Here is a 25,078-nt window from a genome sequence, read left to right as displayed (position 1 = left end):
CGAGCTTTAATGTTCATTAGCAAGGGCAATTCTACTAACATTACGATTATGATCCGATCCTGATTCTCTTTCGATCCAATTTGTTCTGCTATTCCAAACAAAAATAAAAGTCAGCTCAATCATAACGGAGGGGAATTCTACTTATTTATATGCGGAACCGCCACCGGACCAATGTGTTAGTAGAATCGTAACGGCTGATCGACATCGATAAAATTTCGATACGATTTACCTTCTGTACTTCTTAGTGCTTTGACTTACTATTTATTTTTACTACTTGCTCAATCTCTTAAGATAAATTTGATAATAGAAACTTATCTGTCCGAAAATAATTTATCAAAAATGTTTATCGAGGATATTATTACTGAAACACAAGCTAGAAAAACCTAGTCATGTATATGTATATCAGAAATCATTAATTATTATTTTACTGCCTTCAGTAGATGGCTTTTTATGATATGAAGCAATAAAATTATCGAAATACTGAAGATATCCTTATAATTTATGATTTTTAACTTGCTTATATTATAAACTAGCTACGATTGTATTTGTACATTTATATAATTTCCGTATTTCGTGGCTTTGTGTCTACATAATTGTCACGTTTCTGTCAGTTAATTGAAGCGCAGTCACGATTACCTCGTACTACTTACCACTGAATATTTTCGATAGCTCGCAATTTAATAGAGCAAACTTGTTAGAAAATTGCTTAGAAAGATAAAGCAAAAACTTACTTCTCACGTGCTCGAAACAATGTCTCGGAAAGTTATGCGAGCGGGTTGACGGGAAAAGTCGAACGGGTCCATACGCTTAGCAATTATATACGGGAGCGAAGTGCTTAAGTACCACACTTAACGCGACACCGTGCGGCGAAATTATACAGAATCCAACCTTTTTTTTATTATTATTTGAAATTGGTAGGTAGACTGGAAAGTACGGGTTCCATGCTTTGTTGGATGGTTGACGATTAGGAAGGCACTCCGATACCATGTGGTCCTGATCTATTTTAGAAGATTGTTGGGAGTATACCTAACTAAAACACCGGGAGATTCTATAGGAATAATGGCGATGGGAAGCGGCTAGCCTGATCAAAGACAGTACCTAGACCGGATCGAGATGCTCTGCACGAGGCGGAAAAAACGAAAGTTCTTTCTCAAACTCGGCTTGAGGCCTTATGTACGCCGCTACCGCCTTTTTTTTAGTTTTACGAGGAGGAAATGCATTTACGCATGCCGCCAGGTCGGGGGACCGGGACGGGTATGTGCGACTCAACCGGGTCTAAGAGGGCCTCGTGCCAGGGTCTAATGCCCTGTCCTACCCACTAAAATCTCCTCGGGTTTCCACCATGCCGCCGAGTGGCGAGGCAACGGGATCGCTTGTGGCTTGAAACCGTGACCCCAACAGCAGTAGCCGCCCCGAGGTGGCTGTTAATGGAACGCTCGTCTAGCGCGCGCCTTCCTTCTCTGTCTCCATGTCCAAACATGACAAACTCCCCCAAGGCCGCCACTAGAGGCTAGTTGTCAACTTCAGTATTTCGATAATTTTATTGCTTCATATCATAAAAAGCCATCTACTGAAGGCAGTAAAATAATAATTAATGATTTCTGATATACATATACATGACTAGGTTTTTCTAGCTTGTGTTTCAGTAATAATATCCTCGATAAACATTTTTGATAAATTATTTTCGGACAGATGTTGAAGCTGCGCCCTGTGGCAGATAAGATAGTTGGCTCTGCTGATGACCATCGGTATAAAACATCTGGGGGGGCGCGAGTAGTGAGCCCTTCCCCTCTCTTCTATGCAACGAGGCCACTCACATGGTCCGCCCTGCACAACCTTGAGTAACCATCTAACAACCGCGAGGGTCGAAAACGATGTGCTGGTCTTTATGTATTATTCGTTTTTCCTAGAGCAAAAAGACAGACAACTGGCTAACAGATAGGAAGTAATCCTAACTTAGTCAAAGCATTACCCCTAAGATTTTCAAATTCTCATATTCGTAAATACTATGCCGACTGTTGGTGGTTTATATAAAGCGAATGAAACAATGAATGAAAAAATCTATCTCGCCATCATCAACATTTTTGAGGTCAATTTTTTTTTTATTAGAGTTAGTATCTATCCACCAGTTTCGATGAATCGGTGATAACTGTGTAAGGTTTTTATTCGATGACAACTTTTATTTGTATTAAATGCCACAGGCTAACTTACTTAAAGTTGCTTCGCTACTAACCTATCGTTTTTTACTAATCTGTAAAAGATAAAAACAATGATTTCGACTATCTCTTAAAAGATACAGGCATAATAAGCACATACTTTTCTATTGGTATTTTTAGACTTAAAATAAAATGTATAAAATGGTTTTGATGGCTCTCCTAAGATTTAGCCAGCGTTTACTATTTAAGCTTACGAAAACTATTTAAATAAAATAACAATAAAAAGCCTTTTATTTCTTGTTACAAATACAGATAAAAACGAAAACTATTTACAAATTGAAAAAAGTTTATTAAAATATGTTAAGTGTTTTAAAGAAGGAAGCAGGGATACAAGACAGAGGCAAATCGCAAGCACCGCTGATTCATGTGCTTAATTTGTCTTTATAATTCATCTCGTGAACAGCGGTGAAGGAAAACATCGTGAGGAAACGTGCATGTGACAAATTTCATAGAAATTATGCCACATGTGTATTCCACCAACCCGCATTGGAACAGCGTGGTGGAATATGTTCCAAACCATCTCCTCAAAGGGAGGGGAGGCCTTTAGCCCAACAGTGGGAATTTACAGGCTGTTGTTGTAGTTGTAAGTTTTAATTATAAATTATAATGATGTATCATCATCATCATCGTTCTTGGCAGTTCTAGATCTCGCTAACGGCCAGTCCGCATCCCGCTTCTTCCCGTGTCAGTCACAAAGCCTTAAGTCAAGCAGGTACTTATCCACTGTACTTAATTTATTTGAACAATTATTCATATCAAGATTTAAAAATTATAAATTCTTTAGCACATTGTTAAGTAAAATACGGCTACGCGTCGAACACGATGGACATAAAACGTGGAAAAAAATTCCCGTAGAGAAATTTCTTACTAAACTTTTTAATGCATGCAAAATGCGTACATACATAATTGTTTTATCGTACAAAATAAATTGATTGAAAGAAATACAATTATATTTGTTGTGATTGTTACATGAGTAAATTTGATATCCAATCTGTCTGGTATCTCGACCTACTTAGATTGGATAATTAGAATTATTAATTGAGTTGATATTTACAAGCTTTGTTATGACTTCCTTCTGTGTGAAATTACCCTCTGCAGATTTTGATTTTACGCTGGTAACTTTTCCTGGAGAAAAAAGTGTTTATAGTTGATGACCCTGTGTTTTCATATGTTAAGTTATATTAAATGTAACATTTTCCATAAAATTTCCATGTTACGGAGCAGAACATTTCCATATTAAGATAAGTACGGTGACTTTCAAAATTGATTTCTCACAATAATATATGGAAGTATTTGACATTTTTAGTATAACTATATAACTCCAAGCAGTATTTACTGAACAAGCCTTAATTGTTAATATTTTATCAGTCATTATAAAAATAATGTTACCAAACTACAGTAACGTGAATCTGTATATAAAAGAGAAAGTAATTTAAACAGGCATTAAGCTTATGAATGATAAAAAGTTAAGGTTGAGTGATTACTTGAATTTTATTAATCCAGGTCCAAAAATTTTACGAATTATAACTTTTAGTTTCACGATAAATTGGTATATATATATTTTAAAATTTAAAATTCCTGGCATTGTGTCAAGCAGTGCCTGAAATTTAGAAGGATATGGCGGTTCAACCGAATAATGAAAGAATATATACTAATATCAACGAATAATCGATTTATAGGATCATTTTCCTTTTTTATCTTTAAAAGTTAGTTAATTATCTTATTAGAAAATTGCCTCGAATGTCTTATTCTTAAACTTGTAATATATTTGTGATCTGAAATTTTCCAAATATTAGAATTCGATGTTTGCATTTTAATGACAGTTATAAGTAACTTTGTTTATATCTACTTAATTCCATACTTTTGCCGAAAATGCATTTGATCCACGATTTTTCGTGCTGTGCGCTATTTTTAAAGCAAAATATTTTCAACAAGTAATTGAAGCTTCTTAAAAATGTGAGTCATATACATAATCTTATTAAATATGGGCAGTGGACGAAATGAATTCGAGTGCTCTACATTCTTGTTCAAGATAGAGTTTAATATGAGATTTATGCGTTTAGAATTTCGTCACTTTTGTATGCGTAGCGTGATTTTTCTTAGAAACCTAAAATTAAATAAAGAAGGGCAACAAAGTTTTTTTACTGCTCTACTTGAATTTTGCTAAAGTTACCATGACGAGTTATATGAATTAAGTTACTGATTGATAATTAATTGAGCGTTTATACTACGTATTTATGTTAGGAAAATAAAGATGTTGGTGTTGATTAGGACCTAATGTTTCTATTTCCCATCGATATGCATTTGCAAAAATGCATCGACACTCGTATTTGACATTCTATACGACAACGGTTTTTGGTTCTGTTTCTCAGCTCTCATTTTTGGCGTAACATCGCAACGACGATCATAGCGGGATTGGCGGCCACGCTCTTAGTTCTTCGTTTGTTTTCGTATCCTCTCGGCTTTTTCCGTACCCCTACTTCGGATGTGATTACGTGAGCCTTGCGAGAGCGAACGAGACCTCGATGCCCCTCCACCCGCTCAGGGCCACTCGCTCTGCGATCGGTCTCTATCTATACCAGTTTTCAGCTAGCCGCGCGTGTGAGTGTTTGTGTCTTTCGTTTAAATCGAACTGATACGACTTTTAATTCGTGCGTCTTTTACAAAAACTCTGCTACTATTTAGTGCAAAAAAACTGGACTTTACGCTCCGTTGCAGCGTTATCGGTACTGTGCAGGAGGTGTTTTGTGAATTTGTGAATGTTTGTGACTACGCGACGTTGTCGTGTCGAGTCCGTCGTGGATCCTTCGACTCTGCAAGGTAAATACAGCAACTCTTGCTTGTAAGAAAGATCGCATACGTGGAAGAAAATAGCTTGGAGTGTCAAGTTTTAATGATCTACTAATAATTTTGCCAAAAAGATATCAAAACTCCTGCACCACCTACGAACCAATAAGTATTATACAGAATTTTTGTACCGTTATCTGACGTGTGCTTACCGACAATACACGATAAAATTTAATTGTGTTCTCAATCGTAACCAATTTATTCTTCTTTCATTATTAATCTTTGATAGTAGGTATTTAGTTTATTACTTCACCGCTTTAGGAAATATCTAATAAATTTCAATGTCATTACTTGTCTTAATGGAGCGCTTATAAGGAAGCGCGGAACTATTGTTCTTCCTTTAAGCAATTAAAATAACATCTAAATAGTTTAAAGGTTCTTCATAAAAACAAATTCTGAACGTGTGCTAAATATACTCCGGGATAAAAGTAAAGATAATTAATACTTATAGCTATATGTATAATAGATTAATTAGTGAACCCATTTGACTTGGCAGTGCAAAACTGCTTTCCAGCAAGTCTGGATGGGCGTGGCAAGTGGCCAAGTGTTTCCAAGGCCCACGGGGACGGGTTTTTTAAATTGTCCACCAAGAGTGACCAATTTCATCACCGTTGACGATCGTCGGTTCATTTAAAAGTGATTTAACTGACAGAGCTTGCTAGTTACTTGTTGCCTTCGTACCTTTAAAAATCATTGTATTTGTTTTGATTAGTATTATAAAGTTCTTTCATACATTGCACCAAAATACAATAAAACAATTTGAAGAGTCGTAAGCCTAAAAACACTTAATCAAACCGTATGTTTTAATAACGAATTTCAAATCGTTCACTTAGCCGCTTTAAGTATAATGATATTCTTTAAGACAATAGCGTCGACTTAATTAGCATTAACGACGTACAGATAATTATCAATTCAAAACAATCGATTAAACGTAGCTGTGTCCATGTGTCGTGTTGCTTTCTCAACATTTCGTCTATTTTTAGCGGTAAAGACGCGCGGGCGCGGGGCACCGCAAGTAGGTCGCGATGTTTGCTCGGCCGCGACGCGACGTACCTGCGCTCACGACGCCGACCGCCGATCGACGCTTCTTTACTTAACAGTGAACGATAAAATCATCATTTATATTATTAGAGGAATATCATGAGGTCACAACGACTATAACGGACTATTTTTGAAAAATTTATTGTATGATGCGAATTTATGATTTACTAATAAGCAAAACAATACACTAACGACAACAATCTCGGTACTTATAGCTTTTCGGGAATTTGTTTTGTTTTATTATATTTTTTGTGTGAACTGGTTAAAATTCCGTGAAATTCAAAATACGACAGTTCAACTTAAACTTAATGGCCGGATATTGTGTGATTCATTTTACATTTCAATGTTTACATTTCGTCTGAAAGAGCTTTGGCTTAAAAATAAGCTCCCCTTTATCATCATCATAATTCATATTAATAATTATAAATATTTGAACGATAAATAATCCTTTAAAGTAACAAAATGGGTTTAAATTAGAAATATTTCATGTCTTGTAATTTCTTGGAACTGTAAATCAATTACAATTGACCTTTTCGGATCGGAATAATAGTCCGGGTGAAGCCGTCACGTGAACTATTGTGACCAGTGGCGGGCTGGCTGGTAGCGAAGAAAGGGCGACTGTAGTGAACGACCGAAATATTGCATGAAAGATAATTTCCCCCGCAGTTGAGCGATGTCGTCAGCTGATAGCCCGAGGTTAATGGCCTCGACTTTGTCTCGATGTCCGCGCACTTATCGTACTATGTTCGTACGTAATACATATGAGGTCGAAGGGTTATCGGGACATTTCAAATTCGTTTCGTGTTTGTAATTAAACACATTCTAGCTCTAAACTAGGGCACATTTATATTCAATAGGTGGGCCTAGTGCTTTTATAATCATGACTATCATTTGAATGGCTATTATATTTCATTCAATACCTTATACTTTCGATTGGTTCTCATTTATTTGTATATATTCAGTGAAGTCTTTTGGAATTTGTAAATCGACTATTTACGTATGTGTGTGTCGTGTTTTTGTTCAATGTTATTGTTTTTTGTTCGTTCGTAACTGCTTATAGCTTTTTTAAAAGACAATTATTTGAAATATTTAAATAAATGATTAACGGTTTATTAAATGTAATTTAACGTCAAATCTTATTTATCAGTCAAAAGAGAATAAAGATAGTTATGTAAATACGTATCTTTATAGTAATACTACATATGTAATATTTTTTATTAATATAATATGTGTGGTTTAAAGCGTAATGTAATTAAAATCTAGATAACAATCTGCGGTTATAACAAGACAGTCAACCTTGAAATGAGCCGAGGTTATTTATAGTTTATTAAACGCCACTACCTATACGTTCCGACTTTACATGGGTACTATTAGGTTTTACCGCATGATATGTATTTAATTTAAATCAATAATAAGATAGAAACAATTATTATAATACTAGTTGTCGTCTGCAGCGTCGCCCGCGTTTCAGAGGTTTGGTTGTCATGTGTTAGGCAAAAAAGTAGTAGTCCTTGGAGTTCAAATTTACTTCACACCAAATATCATCAAATTTGGTTCAGCGGTTTGGTCGCGTATAAATGTGCCCTGTTAATACACGTCTCAGTATTGGTACATCGTCTTCGCTTCAAAAGTATTCCTTACCCACCAAAACAAGCCTGATTGTTAGTTACCTGCTACTAGCTACCTAAGTCTTATCAATCTTTAAAACAATGATAGTCGCTGAGATAGTCACCCCGTGTTTTTAGAACTCTCTTCAGTTCCTGCTTTAACGTCCTCGCATCTATATCTGAGAAAGCGAGCTAAAACTTTGCTATCTCGTATGAAATCTTATCAAGTTCAGGCATTATGCTATAGTACCCATTTTTCATTATGGAAAGTGAAACTGAGTTCTATAAAGGCAGACACGTCGCACTATATGACATGAAACAGGTCCTGCAAAGAGTCATTTATCGCGCGACATTGGCACAGAGATAAAATTCTCTCAATCTCTCAAAAATATCCAACAACATGGGCTCTTCTCGATCCGGGTTCAAGTTGCTGTCTACCAGAATCCGGAGCGTTCCGGTAGTCTCCATAAAGTTCTCCCCCAACACTAACACCAATCGTATAATATCGTCAGCATGGCAGAACTCTTTAAATAGTCGGTGATCTCTGAGTGCTACATATCCACGTTGCATATCCATATATTCTTGAACCAAATGTGCTCAATGTACTCTTCTAACGGAGACGATAACTCCGATCATACTGTGCTCCACTTAGTGTTCACACTAAAACAACCAGTAGGTACAACCAGTAGTAACTAATGTTCGTACGTTCTGAAGCTGAAGGTTCGCCCATGTTATATTATTGTCACTATTCGCTTGGAAAGCGCCAGATACGAAATTATAGCCTATAAACTTCTCCCTTAAAGAAGACAATAAATATAACCCTAGAAATATCAATAAATTAGATATAGAAGTAGTCTTTGCGTATCATAGAAAAATTAAACAAACAAACACATTTTAAAATATGAATAGTTTGATGATTGTTTGATAAATAATACAAATAGCTAACGGCAAGATAAAATAACTGAGAGTTATTTAAGTTTTTTTTTTTAATAATTATCAGTGTTTCTCCACGGACGTGCAGTTCATGTAATTGTTATATCTCACTAATAATTTTATTTATGTTATTTTAATGTACCTTCAGGTTTATGAACTCTGCGACTACTTGTTCTTAGATCATGATAGTTTGTGTGTTTGGTGTTATAAATCTTCGCGAGATTCGGGAATCCTCAGCAAACGAATACCATCCTTGTGTGGATGGTATTCGGTTCTTTTATTTATAATCGGGTCAACTCTATTATATATCGACATATCTAAATTCTAATCCAGAATCTCCATAGTGATTGCGTTCACGGATGTCCCTAACGCGTCTTTGCTGTTCGCTGCTATGTAGGTTTTATAGCATATATTTGTACTTATATTTTTAATGTGTTTGAAAACTAATATATGATGTTATTTATATGATATATGAATTTAGGACTGCCTTGGAAACAACAATTGCCTTAATTAAATATTTCTCTGTTAATGAATAAAGACACAATATTTCAAGAATATCGGTCTTCTTGAAATATCACCTAAGTTTTGATCAGAAATAAAGGTATGATATCGTTTTGCAGACAAATGGCTAGCGGCACACAGTCTCAATGAGTATCCGCCGCAAGGCTAGATGGGTAATTGTCAAAGATTACTTCTGCCATGAATCAAAAGTTAAACCCGACAGACACTCGCCTGATTTACAACCACTAATACGTACCTTTTGGGTTTCTGATTAAATTTGCTAAAGTAGTGACTTCAGCTAACGTAGTAACTTTATATAATAATAAAAAAATATATATTTTTAACACATACATATTTAATATATTACTTTGTTATATAAAGTAATATTTACTATACGCAATATAATATTTGTACAATATAATAAAAGCCCAATCCGCGTAAAATGTGAAAATAATAAGTTTTCGATGTTTCTGCGATCGAAATAAAAAGTACTCGAAAACCTCGTAGACAAAGGACCTTTTATGTCGGGAGCTTAGTTTGTCGAACTTCAAACACGATGCCGTTCCACTCATTATTCTCTTCCGCTTGTAATACGTGAATTCTAATTGTAGCGGAAATTAGGTTACGTATTGCAAAGGAGTTTGAAAGAGCAAGTGATCGGTTTTAATGATATTCATAACGTACATACACATGCATACATGTGATCAGCTTTGAAGACTAAAACTTGAGGAAAATTTAATAACAAGCCAATTTGTAAAACAAAATGGTCTTAATTGGTATTCTATTTTGCAAAAGAACAAAATGATATTCGTACAATATTATCAATTGGGGCTTTAAGTAAAAAAAACAACAGCTGCATGTGTGTTCTTCAATTCACAATCGGTATACATAACATTTTTGTCTTTTTGTTTGCTGTCGTGACTTATTCTTCGAATTTAAATCATAAAGACAGACAATTAAACTCATATATTATACCACATTTGATTAAATATTTTTCCTAAAATTAGGTACCTATTTATGAAGAGATTGACGGCTTATATGAGGAAAATATATTAATGTCGTGTTACACAATTAAATAATGGGAGCAAGTTCGTGTTATGTGACATAGATGGTAGGGAGCTGTAGTTATGTAAATTACTGGAAACAGTAATTTTACTTATTATTACCCTGGTTGGTACTCTGTGCAAGCTTCGCCACGTAATAACTTTGTTGACTATTTCACAAACTTACTGATTAGCAGTGTGTTTTCCCTACTTTTTTAGTTATTGATTTGTTGTGATTTCTTTCAATTGAGTTTCAAATTAAAACAACCCTAAAAAGGTTTTACTTCAAAAAAAATTTCATGCTTTTTTGTTTCATTTATTTGTTAAAACGTAACTTATAGACATGTAAAGGTGTCTCAGAAAGAAATGTATAAACAGTGATCTGTGACTGTACCACGTCAAAATTAGATCAGGAACCTTGCATCCCAAAGTTAAATTGTTATTACTAATAACTAATAATGAATAATAATTCTTTAGTATGTTAAAATTTGTTATTTAAATTTCTCAAACTAGTATATTAGCACATTTTCCCTTTTATTTTCAAGTCGTAATACCGTTGCGTTAGATATTTAGATTCATCGACAGCTTAGATCGGAAACCGTCCACCACTTTCACCAGCCGCCATCTTGTTGGCGGCCATGTTATGCGCGCGCGCAACTCATTGAAGAATTGGCACGCTTAGTTTTACTTCGTGCTTCACGTGACGTAAAGTAAAGCTCAAGTCTTAACGGCTGCATTACAAAATATTTTCGCTTTGTTGTTGAAAAATCAAAATTATTATAAAAGAGAAATATTACACTAATTTACTTAAAAATCAAATGATATCCGATTACTTAATTGAGTTTTCATAATTACTTAAGTACCTACGATTTTATACCACATAACATTACTATGAAATTAATTCCGATACTTTCGGATAAACAAAACATTCGCGGTTAATGAAATCGATTTATTAACGTAACCAATAACTAAATATTATAAACTCTACTTTTAAAGATATAGCCAATCAACTTTTCAATTGAGGTAAAATATGTAGGTAAGATGGAAAATATATACAACGTAGACTTTAGACTAATTTCAATGGGTTAAGTTTGAGATAAATTTCACATTTTATGTCAAGGTCGATATCACGGTCGTATACTGTTAAAATTACTCGCATGACGGAATTCTGATTTATTTTTCAAATAATGTTTTCTTATCTTAATCTTAACACACAAATAAATTTAACTGAATCATATGCTTCCGCACAATTATTTAAAATCAATTGATTTGGAATTAAAAACGTTATCATTAATTTAGTTTGCTTCGATATTTAACTATTAACAAAAATTTTACACTATAATCATATTAATCAAACAAATTTTTAGTTAAAAACTAGAACGAATGAAATTTATTTCCAAAGTTTATAAAACTGATGGACTAAGACTAAAAATCAGGGCATTTTAAGAAAATTATAATACTTAAAAAATTTAATTACCATCAATGATCTTACTGAGACCACAAAAAAACTATGTTTTGTTAAATATTGGGATTGTAGAGTCACTCTACAAATAAATAATATGATATCAGTGAGATGTCACAGGTGCGCGGGCGCAGCAGCGGGCGGCGCGGGCGAGCGAGTATTCTCGTGACACCGTTTGTAGTTTGTTTAACCTAAAAACCATTTCGTCGTTATCATTTCAATGTACGCATGATATTTATTTTATGTTCAATATTTGCTTTTTATCTATTTTTTACGCATTGTTTAGATGAATATTAAAATATTTTGTCTTGTATATTTGGTAAGAATACCTTTACATCTTAGTCCCAACTTATAAGACTTTAATTCTTTTTTTTTACAGTTAGATACCGTTGCCAGATTAACACACCTCCACACCTATGGACAAAGTAAGATTTTTTATAAATGTATCACACAATGCACAAGTAAATTAAGAACCCATCTTCTTGTTTATAAGATATATAACCAGATGTTTTTGGAAACATCATCAATATTATATCTTATTATTAACGAATCATATTCATGACATCGGAGAGGTCAAAAATTTACTACCTTACCTAAACTCTAACTTTTTTCTAAACCTTTTTTGAAAATTTGTATTAATGAAAACAGCGAAAATTTAAGTTTTACTTTATGTGTTACATTTCTTAAATGATTTCAATAAACACACACACAACACAAAAACATTCGTATCTACAGCCTATTCCAAGTAGGAAAAAAGATAAGACAACCTTAGATTTACGTATTCCATGCGATTAGCTTATACCTCAGCTATATTGTGCACTACTAAGAACTTATGATTAATATATCTTTATTTATAATACAACACTATTACACTTAACTAATTATATTACCTATTAGCACTTTAATTTGCTTCCAAAATTACGATAACAGTTTTATCGATGATTGGAACGTCATTTGTTCACAAATAGTATTGCGTGAAACTGTTGTCTAGTGTTATTTATTTCGATTTTCTCATTTCTCTTTTCTTGCTGCGTTTAAGTGTGAGAATGATAGTTACTATTTAATTACATACTTATATTTTAGTTTTTAAACATAAGTAACAATTTTGAATCTATTTCTGTCCACATTGCCGTACGTTAAAATATATCGGTGATTAAGTTGGTCCCAGTTTATTTTTTATCAATTTGTGAACATGTGCTGCTAAGTTGTCGTCGAGACCTCTCATCGTAATGGGATACACACCCTGTACCCAAACGCACTTGAGTGTTGAATGTTATTGGACATGTGCCCGTTAGAGAGAAGTGATTATTATTTATTAATAATAATTTTGTCGCTTGCTATAACATATAGAATAAACGAAATACAATTTAATTACGACTTCAGTTTATTGGAATAAGTTGAAACACAATGTTTTTGTGAATTCTAGTCTATTTACATAAACAGAAATTCTTCATAAATCAACATGTGTTGATAATATTTATAGTTAAATTAATTCTGTTACTACGAAATAATCTTAGTTGAAGTTAAATAATGAACTTGACCCAGTCAACAACTGCGCTCGTACAAAATGTGTTCTGTCGTATCGTCTCGCTGGGCCCAGCTAAACGACCTTCGGTGAACTTTTTGCTTATTGCCTCTAACTTTTGTTGTTTACTCCCTTTGTTTTCATATTGTTTTATAGACAGCGACATCATTGATTTTATCACTTCCTTTTTGATGATAAAATTAAGGCCTCGAATACCGATTACCGTGTTTCCTTCCTCGTCGTCGTCTAAAAAGCAGTTTAATCGAGTTTACTCGGCGAACGACGCTGACAAAAACGTCTCCGCTATACCAAATTTGATTCGCAGTGCAGCAATACAATGAAGTTACGGTTTGCGCGGGTGTCGGCAGGGAGCGAGCGGCGCGAGGGCGGGGGCGCAGGTCAATGACGTCCCTCCGTCTGGGGCCCGACCCCCGCCCCTCCGCGCGTCTGAACCAGTTCCCGACCGAGTCATGTAGCTTACCGCCATCTCTATCTAGTTTACACCGAGATACTGTACTCGCTTACCTGCCAAACATTCTCGCTAGGTTACATTCTGCTGCTATAAAAAGTTAGCATTCGTCCGTCGAACGCGCCAGCTCTGAATGGTTAGTCCCAGAACTCCCACGACGACTGATATCGCGTTAATCAGTATTCAAATACCGGTTTAGATGATATCGCGGGAGGTTGTGTCGCTGTCAAAAACTCGACGCGCTGACGGCGAAACAGTCGCTTTCGCAAACCGTGTCGTAACTCGTAATGCTATCGAGCCGAGAATTGTCGAAAGTTTCTTCACGTATTTTTTCCCTCAACCGATTAACTTGCACGAATAAAGAATTTGTGTTGTTCCGTGTGCGTTATCGTTTCGTACCTAAATTGCTTGCAAAAATACAATTTAATTTAAATAACTCAATAGCTCGCAAGCTATTAAAATATTAAAGAGGTGAATTCGTGAAGCTGAGTACCGGAAACATCAAGTATAATCCTACCCTCGACGAACTTCGTCATGCAGGTGCGGCGCGGGCGGTGGCAATGAATATTTTATGATCTTAAATAGCAGTGCTTAAAATCACCTCTGCGAGATATGAGTTTATTCATATGCCTTAAGATTTGCACCAAATAGATTAACTGTCTTAAATTTAGAATGTATTTAGAATATAATTTTTTTCTTCAATTAGTACAAGTGATACAAAACCCCTGTGTGTGTATTAATTACCATAAACCTTTTATATTGTACATTGTTCTCACGAATTATTTATTTAACTTATTACCTTGCATTGACTTGAAGGTTAGAATGATAAACTTGTTTGCGAAACCTGCATATTTTTTTCTTATGATTTGTTTACCATTGAATATTTAACCTAGAATATATATTTTCAAATGAATTTCCCAAACATGTCTCGTTAAAAATCATTTAAATACTACAAATTGTATAGAAGGATTTACGCGGACTACATGTATTCGTAAGCGGGAACTAATAACATCTGACCATCGTTAATTATGCGGATGTCGAGATATCGCTGACAAAGTTCAAGGTTCGGCCTCGTACCAGCACACTTGTTTATTTAGTCGTCCTACTTGTATAACAAGAGCATTGTGGCAGCCGAAATATTGAGTCTAGTTAACAAACAATAAAACGTCAAAATTGTTTAAAATCTATATCACAACCGTTAAATCGGTTTTGTATGCAAAACTAAACAAATATTTTCTAGTTATTGTGCATCCATCGTAAGAAACAAATAGAAATAAAAAGCTTTATTATGTGTAAGTTTTTAACTAACGTAACTTTAAAAAAAAAGAAAATGTTACTAATGTTCAATTAGTTATATCAACAAACGTACTGTCAAAAAATTGAAACAAGCCGGTTTTTTTGAGAATCATTTCGCACTATAAATTAATTGATTGATCGATTCGCCAAATGATCATTTCAACCGTCGCGTCAATAAATGGTTTCATTCTCTTCTGAAAAAAAAAATAAACACTTAAAATTTAAAACAGATCTGGCTATTTCAATTTACAATGACTAATTGTGTTATTGCAATAGAAAATATATAAAGAATGTTTATATATTTCTTACCATATAAATATATAGCATATATATACCGGATCATTCTAAACTAATATTATAAATGCGAAAGTAATCCTATGTTTTCATCTATATGTTAATCGAATTCGTTAAATTTGGTATGAAGCAAGCATGAATACCAAGAAGAAACATAGTCTTTTGTTATAATTTAAACCTACAAATCGTCCCAAATACGCGAGCAAAAACTAGTAACCTATATTGTTGTATAGGAATCACTATTCAAAATTAATAACACGTCGTAATATAGAATTATTGAATCGATCATTATAATACATTTGAAAGAATGTAGGTGGACTATGTAGGTGGAGCAACTTCGCTAGTCACGGTATTTATATTGTATTATTTTTACTAAGGAAGAATAAATGAGTTCAAAGAACTTATCATACACATGTCATCTATCATTATAAGTCTATTAAATTAAAATCAAATTTAAGACTAAGGTAAGTAACCCAAAACAATAAGACTATTTACATTTTCACATGTAATTTTATTGGACTGTTAATTTTACAATTAAATATATTTTTTTATATTTATTATAAACGCAAATATTTCAACGCATAGGTAAAAAGTGTTTTATTGTCGAATAATTATGTACTTCAAAAAACATTTATTTGTTTATTTTTCTTTCATATTAGTTTTTCTAGAAATATGAAATTAATTAGATTTAGTAAGTAAGGCTGGTAGCGCAGAAGCGGAGCCAGTCACGGTTAAAGAGCACAGCATTATATGAACCCGGAAGGATAACTCGTTTGTAGTGGCAGTCCCTCTAACGGGCAGCAACGGTAACCTGTGTATTTTCAATCGCTGACTGCACTAATGACGTACATACAGTAAACCACATATCTAAATACTTCAAAGGAATGCCGTCCGTAAGACCCCGTGCAGTTTTTGTCACATATTGATCATAATAGAGTCAATTAAGACTAATTTCCAATTATATTGAGTGTTATATGTATAATTTATTTTTACGAAAGATACCGGAATTGCAATTGTTTTCCAATTTTCGAATTAAAATTTATAAGAAAGATTTTAATAAAAAAAAAACAAGAATTATTCGGTACATAAATTATCAGCAACGATTACCATATATAGCTCGAATTACAATCGACACGTTTTTAAATACGTAATTTTTACCCCGTGAGCCTCAAGCCGATGTGCCAATACGTACACGGATATGATCGGGGGTCAACGGTTCTCCTTGATGGGGTGTTCACCTCGAGCGACCTTACACGACACTACAAAGCTGAAATAAAACAACTGCGGATATTGCTCTGATAGCTTGACGATTTGAATGCTTATACAAGAAATAAAAATCTCAATCGTGTATTTGTTTTATCTTTAAAACGATTAAAATGATAATTGATAGCAGATGTTTCGTCTCGGGATCGAATACCTTAGTTTTTATACGTCGATGGTAAAAACGTAACGATGTTTTACAAAGCAATGTTTATAGCGTGTATCTATTACAAGTAAATAGTATTTGTAGTCGATGCCTATTTAAAAATAACGATTGCGAACACCATGTAAAAAACGAATCTATTTTAACGTGAATGAACGTCGTTCATTATTTTTTTGTAATTATGTATTTAAATGCTCATTTTTATCAATTAATATTACATTGTTGGAAATTTTATCCCATACGAAGAAATATGTTTAGCGTTATTATTACTTGATAGGCTACGGTTAGTGAGCTGCGATGGCCCAGTGGTTAGAACCCGTGCATCTTAACCGATGATTGCAGGTTCGAACCCATGCAAGCACCACTATATATATGTGCTTAATTTGGGTTTATAATTCATCTCATGCTCGGCGGTGAAGGAAAACATCGTGAGGAAAACATCATGCAGGTTGCATGTGTCTAATTTCATCGAAATTCTGCCACATGTGCATTCCACCAACCCGCATCTGAACAGCGTGGTGGAATATGTTCCAAGCCCTGTTTTTAATGGAAGAGGAGGTCTTATCCCAGCAGTGGGAAATTTATAGGCTGTTACTACGTTTAGTTGCGATAAATTAAATAAATCGAGTAAAAAAATAATCGACTACGACTTCAGTCGAGTGCAATGGTTACTCATTATAATATGATACCGATAATCAACCTTACAACCTTAATGTACACGGACTTACCACCACATGTTTGTGGTCGATTGTATGTTATGTTTATATTTTCGTATAATGATATAAAAACACGGTGCTTTTAATGACAAGTAAACTCTACGTTCAACAGGTACATAACCTGTAATTGATACTACAGAGCATAATACTGTAAAATTGAAATTAATTTGATAAGTGCCATCGATTTTATTTTTGACTAATTTCTTAAGTAAATTTATGTTTTGAAATAAAACTAGTTATAACGGATTTGAATCGCGTATATTAATTATTTTTAACATCCCGACGTTTCGAGCACTTTACGGGTAGTCTACCCGTGACCACGAACGCTGTAAAGTGCTCGAAACGTCGGGATGTTAAAAATAATTAATATACGCGATTCAAGTCCATTATAACTAGTTTTATTTCAATGCGTGATAATCGCGAAAATTTAAGACAACATTAAATTTATGTTTTCTTTTTAAGCATTTATACTCCCACAGGGGACAAAATATATCGATTGCATATTATAATCGTCTCTGTTCCAATCACTAATCCTATCATTGAAAAGCGAATACTCGTAGCTTAGACGCTACTTGTAAAATTATTCACGTGCCAATCTATATGATGATTGACAATCAGTTGACGGCCCGAAGCAACAAAATAAAACCGAATCATTTTACGGCACATATTACGTTTTATTAATAAATAATACATTTGTATACACATAAAAAAAACTATCTCGCTCACATTATTAAAATTTGTTCGAACCTATTGAAACCGAATAATATATTATTAATCTTTAATTACAATATCCCGTTTCAACAAAAACAAAATAATAATAATTTATATTCTATTTTTGAACCGTTAATTTTTTTTAAATTAATGATTTATGTTAAAATATCCACTTCAGTCATGGTACCTAGCAGTATGAATGATAAATAAAAATTAAAAAAGATAACAGTCGCAGGCAGTACGCTTGCACATGTTTACAAAACCATAAAAATTAAACATACCGGATATACATATTTACCTATTTTCACTAAAATTACTTATTGTAATATATGATTCAAAAAACAATTTTTTGTGGGGTGTTATAACGAATTAATACACTGTTTAGCAACAGATACGATAGTTAAACAAATAGTGAACTATACAAGTAAGTCACATATGACTCACATGACAGGAAAATGATTATATTGTTATGTACTAATTGTTCAGTCCCGTTTCATCGGATTATTAAACGACTAATCCAAAGGATACAAAAGAAGCTGCGAAAAACCAACCAATGATTAGTTTCGTCGCTAAGTGGAAGAGGGACAAACTAATAGTAGGGATAAAAATTAGATTTTATTAATTACTAGCGCCTCGCCACGGTTTCGCACGGATCCAATACTATTACTAAATATACTCCATAATTTGTTTATTTACGACATCACTTCTAAAATTGTCAGTGTTTCTTTACCATATTGTCCGTGTATAATATACAAAAACCTTCCTCCCAAATCACTCTATCTATTTAAAAAAAAAAAACCACATCAAAATCCGTTGAGTAATTTTAATTGCTAATTTCAGATGGATTTTAATTAACTAAATAAGACTACAATAAACTTGCAATATTCAACAATTTAAATCGTATATTGTTTATTAATGCATTTTATAAAGAGCGGAAGTAAAACTGCTTAACATAAAAATAATTGCCAACTTTTATGTTAGCACGTGTCGGTGACAAAAGTTTCTATTGTCTAAAGTTTACTTTTTTATTGGAAATGTACAATTATACTTTCCGTTTTTTAATAATTCTTAAAATTAATCAAAATGACAGTTAGAGCGCATATAAAAAAGGCAACTATAAAAGCTTAAATTGCAATTTCACAATGTAATTTTTGTAGACAATTATGTATAAATAAATATTGTTTTTATTGCCTTTAAAAACTACGAATAACCTTCGACAATGATCGGCACCTTCGATGCCAAGACGGACAAGTTTTGCGAATATTCGACTTTAAACCGGCCGCCGAAAAGGTCAAGGAACATATAAACACAAAAATAAACTGAATATTAACTTCTCGTAATCAAAATCAGATAATATATTATCGGTGAATGTACGATAAGGTTTTGCAACCGTAATTCAAGTAAATGTTAATTGTTATTTGTAATTTCCGCAGCGATGTTATTTTTCTTTAATCAAATAATATTAAACTATCGTATTTTTTCACACATTTAAATTTTAAAGGTTAGGTTAGGTTAAGACGATTTGAGATAAAAAGTCATAGGCATAGATTGAAATATTAAATTAGGTATATATTTTTCTAGATCTGAGACATCTGAGTCTATAACAATATTAGTGAAATGTTTGGTCACTAGCAGAATGCTCCGACCGCTTAACGCTCAATGTCGAAACTGTCATTATGAAGTAAAAACGCGAATTTTGTGGGGGAATAATAATATTAGTATTATAAATGGTCTCAGAAAGCATGTCTTTTGGTAAATAATATATTTTTAAATGAAAAGACGTCATATGAATGAATCAACGTCTGTTATAGCAATTCATCCAGCGTTGTCAATATTTTTTTATCATTTAAAATTCCATAAATGACATTAATACGATTATCACAATTAAAAGAAGAATGTTGATATCAAGATTTTAAATTTATTGAAATCATTGACTACCCCAAAATTTACTACAAAATTACTACAAAACTCTAAGTATTAAGATTTAATAAATCTAAATATAAATTTATGTAAAATTATTTGCAAGACTAATGATAATGTTAAATAGTTGGCAACACTCAGCACGCAACTATTTTAACCGACTTAAAAAAAGGAGGTTCACAATTTCGTGTTTGTATTTTTTATTTATATTTCACAACTGCGTCATGTGGATAAGGATTCTCAAAATTATATAATTGGTTGGATAAAGGTTCCGAAATGTTCCTATTTAAATTTTGTATGGATTTTTGATGAGTTTCGGCGACAGAAACGGAACTCTACATGACTGTCAGCAAATACAATTGCGATTGCTAGTATATTATTTCTATAATAAACTATATATGTCGAAACTCGTTGCCAATTTTTTTTATTGTTAATTTTATTATATTAGCAGCACACATGTCAAACAATAGAGGTTAATAATAAACTAGTGTGAGCAATACCGAACAAACAATTAAAATTTGGCCTGATTCTTTTAATTGCGATTGATGTACTTATGCTCTATCTAGAATAATAAATTATTAAATTTTTGAATACATACTAAATTTATATTCAACATGAATGTGAAATGTTTATTTAAAAAAAGTTTTATGTAAAAAAGTTTTGATCCTCAATTCGTTTATTTTTTATGCTCGAGAATGAGTCGTCACTCGTCGTCCTTTCTTAGTACAAAGTAACAAACTACGAGTTAATAGGTAATTAAATTTTTTCGTGGAAATAGTATATCTTTTAAATTTAGAAGCAGTAATATTGAAGTTTAAGTATAGTTGCAGAAGGAATTTGTAAATGCATGTGTACGTGAATATTTTCGAACAGCTTGAGTTTTATCGAACTAGCGCTCTGTATGTTGCGATGTCGTGCGCGCAACCTTGCGGCGCGCGGCGCAGGTCAGATTTTTCGAAGGTCGATGACTCGTTCGTAATCGCTGCGAGTTATTATTATTTGTTAGCACTCCACACGACGAATAGAATCGAAATTTGAATCGTTCAGCATACGTCACTGTCATCTCGCTTAAATAGCCAATTATTCAACTAAAATTTAAATAAATGTTCTTTTAATAATTATAGTACTCCGTCAAATAAAGTATGTTTATTGTAGCGTAAAACATTTTTCTCACATGACTTTACACAAATGTATAACAATGTACTTGTCATTACGGCGACATCGGACATTGTCTCTGGTCTATGGCATGAGGCATCCGACTTGCGCAACATCTGTGCTGTAATTCTACCGCTCTAAACGATTGTCATCTGTCCATGAACAGCCATTTTGATAATTATTGTCATTATAAAATACGGCCTATTCTAGCTTGCAAAGTTTTGACATACGTGTTGCGACGTACTGTACATAAATAAAACAGACGCAAAGTAAATTGAAGATTAGTGATGGCTTTGAAAGTACAAATAAGAACAATGTTTAGCATTATGTGTATTTTTTTTACGAATTATGCTTTCAATTTCATTCGCATCAATTATAATTAGACAATTTTTAACTAACATCACTCATTGAATTTTCTACAATCAAATTAGTATATGAAAATGGAATGATACGCCGATCTTCGTAATAGTAACGTATCGTAATTCTAATTAAATACCTACATGGTATTTTCAAGGAAATGAATACACTTGTGGTTTTGATTGTCCTAAGAAAAAAAAATGCTATAGGTATCAATGACGCAATATTGATTTGTTTATAGTCTTTAATGATAAATAAAATCATTTTAATCCATAACTATATCTATTATATTCCTTACATTACAATAATATTTTTTTTGGAAAAACAAAAAGCATCGGACAAATAATTTCTAATTCTACAGTTGACAATTTGAAATGAATATCCAGTGTGAACTGTGATCTAAGGGTATTTTGTAACTTCGTTATCACATTGTGTTCTTAGGAACAATAGCTCAAATATTTTTATAAAAAAAAATGTCCCTATGTCATACGTCAGTAAAGAATGGACAGCGCGATGTGTCAAAAAAATCTAGAGACGATATTAGACGACTATTGATGACAATAAATCCTTAAACCTGCTATCTCTTTCCTTTCTTTGCTTTCAATAAAATGCGCCTTGCACAATCTGAGTTAAACAATATCTACCTGCGACGACGGGCTAGTGGAGAAGGGAATGAAACAGTATTTTTTTTAATATTCTTGTCTATGGCCGATCTTTATTTATTGAGGACGGTGTTAGTAAAATTAACGATTTAAGAAAACACGTGGAATCACAAAAAGTTCGAATTGAATAAACATTTTTTATTTTAATACTTATAGTTATCGATTTGGGTTTGTTTATTAACATGTAGGTACAAAAGAAATATTGTACATAATATACAAAAATAACTGTACCTAACTGTATACTTTGTTAAATCAGTTGGAAAGACTATTCCAATTGGAGATAAAGATAAACAAAGTTTAATTTACATATTTTATGCGATTAGCTAATAGGTCTGTTATATAATGGACTATAAAAAGTTATGATGAATAAAAATGTATTTATTTACATTACAACACTAATCCACTAAACTTTTTATAATAATTGTTATTATAATTCAAAAATTTCGATTACAACTTCGACGACATTAAAAACGCCTTTTTATCATGGATACCTGCATCTCTTGAATGTCATAGATAATTTTAGATCTCTATAAACGATGTTATGTCAAATCAAGGTCAAAGATTTCATCCTATTCCAATAGCATGAGTCAAAATTCGTCTTCTCACATTGGAATAGGCTTTGTATGCAACCTTACCAAACTACGTATTTAAATACATCGTTAACATGGTCAGTACCATCATATTGATAATATTAATTCCTATCAATTAAAGGAATTAAATACATGATTATTTATTTAGTAACTAGTAAACAGAAATAATTTAATTCTGTATAACTTCCCATTATTATTATAAAATGTTACCTATAATTACTAAACTTTTGTATATAGTTTTCTTCACAATGGCACCAGAACGATTGTATTGATTAATGATTCTATTTACTTATTTAAAAAAATTAAACAATCTGTAGTATTTTGTATATTGAGGATATATGCTAAAATAACGAAGATTCTCATATCTTGAAATACAAATAAGGAAACATATTCTAAATACACATATTTGTATAGATATACAATAAAATTAAAATAATAAATCTTTTATTGTTAATCAAATATATATCGTCAAATTTACTAATGTATGAAACGAAAATATGTGAAAGTATTTACTAAACATTTAACAATAAAATAAAAATAATGATCGAATGCAACGTGCACGTGATGTAAAAAGTGCGAAAATCCTGACCGACTGACCCAATTGCGAGTCCGTGAAAGACAAGGTCAGTCAAATGCTCGATTGCTCACCTCACTTACCCATTACACTCTGTTAACACTGTACTCGTTTTCACTCAAAATACTTACGTTTCGAGTGTTATTATTTATTCGGTTAACTGCCCAATTGAAAGTTTTCGGGAGTCTAAATTTTAATAAATCTCTACTAAATATTTCAGAACTCTCATTTCAGAATTCTTTGGTTTCAAAATCTCAGATGTGTGTTTGTTTCCGTATATTCCTTTCAGTCAGTTATTAAGAAGCAAACCATAACATTGCCTCCGAATAAAAAAAATTAAAATGTTCCGACCCGTTAATTTTCTAAGTTGGCACAGAATCCGACTCAGTCGTGTTTTTTTAGATAAATAACTGTAGTAATGTCTCAGTGTCTTATTTATGATATTTACTTTTAATTAACCGTAAATGGGTATACGATAACGTGAAAGACCAAAACATACACGATATTTATTGAAATATTGGTGATTAATGAAAACTAGTTGTCGATAGTTGTGACTAGTGCATGCAGTCACAAAAAGTGCGAAATTGTTGACCGCTTGACCCAATTGTGTGTCCATGAGAGACAAGGTCAGGCCACTGCCGCTCAGAGCTCGACTGCCCTCACTTTTGCATTATAAACCGTATGTTCCTTATTTGGTTCTACCAAAAAAGGTTCTACTATAAATTAGACTAAAGATATTTTTGAGTAATCAGTGACGTCATACTCTTTTTTTGGTGCTATGAAAATATATTTCAAGGTCAAATTTGAGTGTAATGATTATGATGAAAAAGATGTCAAACTGTTTCACTTTTGCAAGTGCCATTCATTTACACGCACTCTTTATGTACTTAATACTCTAGTCCTACAAAGAGTGACTTGAAATAGAAATACGTGGTCCTGCTGATAAGAAACATCAGAAGAACGAAAGTAAATACATAGTCTAACTTTATCCTAATACTCTTAATATATTAAATAACACTATTTCTTTATCGTATATAATATATCGCTGAAATAAGCATATTCTAAAGTAACGTGTAACATTGAGGAATCTCTAAAAATAAGGAAACGTTTTAAGTGAAATATATTTAATATTTAGGGAAGCTATTTATAACTAAAAGACGGTGTTCTTGGAAATTCATAACATCCAAGGGTTAAATAGGAGAAAATTAATATTTAGACATCTATTTATAAATAAAACTTAGTCGTATAAACCTTTTTGATCTTTTTGATCTTAATCATAAAAGGCTAAAATAGGAAACCAAATATTGTGTGGGATTTGCGTCGCTTGTCAGTCAAAATCTTGAACGCTCCATGGATCATAGTATTTTAGTGTTTGTGTGTAATATTAAGTTTTATTTATTGAACTCATAGTTTAATGTCGTAAATAGTGACTCTACATAGGGTACAGTTTCATATCTCGACATGTTTTCTCAATAGCTCTTTTTAACCCAAGGGAAAACTACGATGATGTGAGCATTTAGTTTACCCCTCCTGTTTTCGACAGTCTACGTCAAAGTCCAACGGTGCTTTTATGCTTACAACTGTTCGAATAAATCTTATCTTGCATTCGTAACATAATAAGATAAGAATATTTTAAGAAACTTCTCGAGTCTTGAAATTAAATGTTCTTTAAAAAGCTTTTTAATACAATAACAAAAGACAGCTATTAACGAATTGATAAAAAATGAATACTTAGT

General features: G+C 32.8%; 1 protein-coding gene across 2 annotated transcripts in view; it reads left to right on the top strand.

The window, feature by feature from the left end:
* Window positions 1–4,785: 4,785 nt before the first annotated feature.
* Window positions 4,786–25,078, top strand: part of LOC124532524 — a 49,887-nt gene continuing 29,594 nt past the window's right edge. The window contains exons 1-2 of one of the 2 annotated variants that reach the window (XM_047107454.1): window positions 4,786–5,036; window positions 12,030–12,075. The gene's annotated coding sequence lies outside the window, so the exon portion shown is untranslated. The remainder of the gene's footprint in view (window positions 5,037–12,029; window positions 12,076–25,078) is intronic. The other variant, XM_047107456.1, reaches the window with a different exon arrangement.

This window comes from Vanessa cardui, chromosome 9 (assembly GCF_905220365.1).
Source record: "Vanessa cardui chromosome 9, ilVanCard2.1, whole genome shotgun sequence".
NCBI classification, from domain to species: Eukaryota; Metazoa; Arthropoda; class Insecta; order Lepidoptera; family Nymphalidae; genus Vanessa; species Vanessa cardui.
Note: the sequence above shows the minus strand (reverse complement) of the source record. Positions and strands in the feature narration are given on the sequence as shown.